We start from the raw sequence: 2,415 nt of genomic DNA, 5'->3' as shown, positions 1-2,415 counted from the left end.
AAAGGTTACCATGCGTTGTTTGGCGACCTTGGACGGCTAGGATTTGCATCCAGGATGGAAGGGTGGTCGTTGATCGTCGCACGCCTTCGTTTTGGTAGCCGCATGGGGAAGGCCGGCATGGTATGGCGCGGAAAGGTGGTTGGCATGCCATTGTCACATGTGGCATGTCATGCCTTGGCGCGGTTTGGCGTGGCCAAAACTAGGGTTTTGGGACAAAGGTTACCATTCGTTGTTTGGCGACCTTGGACGGCTAGGATTTGCATCTAGGATGGAAGGGTGGCCCTTGATCGTCGCACGCCTTCGTTTTGGTAGCCGCATGGGGAAGGCCGGCATGGTATGGCGCGGCAAGGTGGTTGGCATGCCATTGGCACATGTGGCATCGCATGCCTTGGCGCGGTTTGGCATGTCCAAAACTAGGTTTTTGGGCCAAAGGTTACCATGAGTTGTTTGGAGACCTTGGACGGCAAGGATTTCCATATAGGATGGAAGGGTGGTCGTTGATCGTCGCACGCCTACGTTTTGGTAGCCGCATAGGGAAGGTCGGCATGGTGAGGCCAAGGCCAATGACGCAGATGGATTGGCATAGTGGGGCCTAGGGTTTGGTACGAACGGCTTGGCATGGTGGGGCCAAGGCAAGGTACGGTTGGCTTGGCATGGTGGGGCCAAGGTTTGACATGCCATTGGCGCATGGTGCGGCTAGCATGGTTGGGGCCAAGGCAAGGCACGGTTGGCTTGGCATGGTGGGACCAAGGGTTTGGCATGCCATTGGCGCATGGTGCGGCTAGCATGGTTGGGTCCAAGGCAAGGTGCGGTTGGCTTGGCATGGTGGGGCCAAGGGTTTGGAATTCCATTGGCGCATGGTGCGGCTAGCATGGTTGGCATGCCTTGGCGCGGTAGACGTGGCTGGCATGGTTTGATATTGGCACAGTGGTGCGGCTGGCATGGTTGGCATGCCTTGGCGCGGAGATGTGGCTGGCATGGTTTGTCAATGGCACAGTGGTGCGGCTGGCATGGTTGGCATTCCTTGGCGCGGCGATGTGGCTGGCATGGTTGGCATGCCTTGACGCCGAGATGTGGCTGGCATGGTTTGCCATTGGCCCAGTGGTGCGGCTGGCATGGTTGGCATGCCTTGGCGCGGAGATGTGGCTGGCATGTTTTGCCATTGGCACAGTGGTACGACTAGCATGGTTGGCATGCCTTGGCGCGGAGATGTCGCTGGCATGGTTTTCCATTGGCACAATGGTGCGCCTGGCATGGTTGGCATGCCTTGGCGTGGAGATGTGGCTTGCATGGTTTTCCATTGGCACAGTGGTGCGGTTGGCATGGTTGGCAGGCCTTGGCACGGAGATGTGGCTGGCATGGTTTTCCATTGGCACAGTGGTGCAGCTGGCATGGTTGGCATGCCTTGGCGCGGTAGCATGAGAATTAGGGTTTGGCATAGATGATGTCGGTCAATGTTAAGGGTTCTGCCGTGGAACATGACACATAAAAAAAAAGGTACCCTGGTAATTATTACGTAGGCATGCTGATCGATTTAATAAATGTGTTAATGGTCATAGTGGCATCATGTCAGTTTTACGGTTTTACAATTTTAACCCTAAGCTAAAAACCACCATCAACATTAAGTCCCCTACTTAGCTCGGAACAGGAGCATTGTTGCGAGGTAAGCATAAGATGGTGACGGGCAAGGACAAAAATCTAAACGAAAAGTCGTGGAAAGATGGTCAGGAAGGTCCGACTAACCTTTTTCGAGAGGGAAGGAGAGTCCATGATCCTCGTGTTTGGCGGCTTTGCGTAGATTCTATTCGTGGTGTCGACCATGAAGTGGTGAGATGAAGATCGTCGGATTAGTCTGGATATGCATCACCTTGGATGGGTTAGGGAACATCATGACGCTGGCTTGGCGAGTTGTCGGTGTTGGTATGGAAATGGCGCAGTTTGGTGAGGCAAAGCATGCGCGGACGACTTGGCATGTGGGGCCAAAGCATGGCGCGGTCCTGGAGAGGCAAGCATGGCGGACGGCTTGGCGTGGTGGGGCCAAGGCAATGGCGCGGACGGTCTTGGCATGGTGATTGGTCTTCGCGGGACCGGTTGCCTCTTTTCTTTACTTGACTCAAATAGGAAGTCCTTTCCTTATTCAAACTCCCAAGTATCACGCCTATAAAAAGAGGGCCTGCCTCTCCTTTTACTTCACACCTATTTTTTTTTTATTCTGGCCGTGTGGTAACAGTAAAGCAGACGAGCGAATCCCAGGTATGTCTTCCAGCACTTCCTCTTTAACTTGCTTTTCATGTTTTTTTTTGTGTTAGTGCAAACCCTAGCTGTAGGCGTACCTTTTCATGAACTTGTAGAAATGTTTCCCTTCTGCGTTGGTATGAATCCTAGCCGTAGGTATGCTTTGCACGAACTTGTAGT

This window comes from Papaver somniferum, chromosome 8, assembly GCF_003573695.1.
Source record: "Papaver somniferum cultivar HN1 chromosome 8, ASM357369v1, whole genome shotgun sequence".
In the NCBI taxonomy this organism is placed as follows: Eukaryota; Viridiplantae; Streptophyta; class Magnoliopsida; order Ranunculales; family Papaveraceae; genus Papaver; species Papaver somniferum.
The sequence above is the reverse complement of the archived record's forward strand: the minus strand, read 5'-3'. Positions refer to the sequence as shown.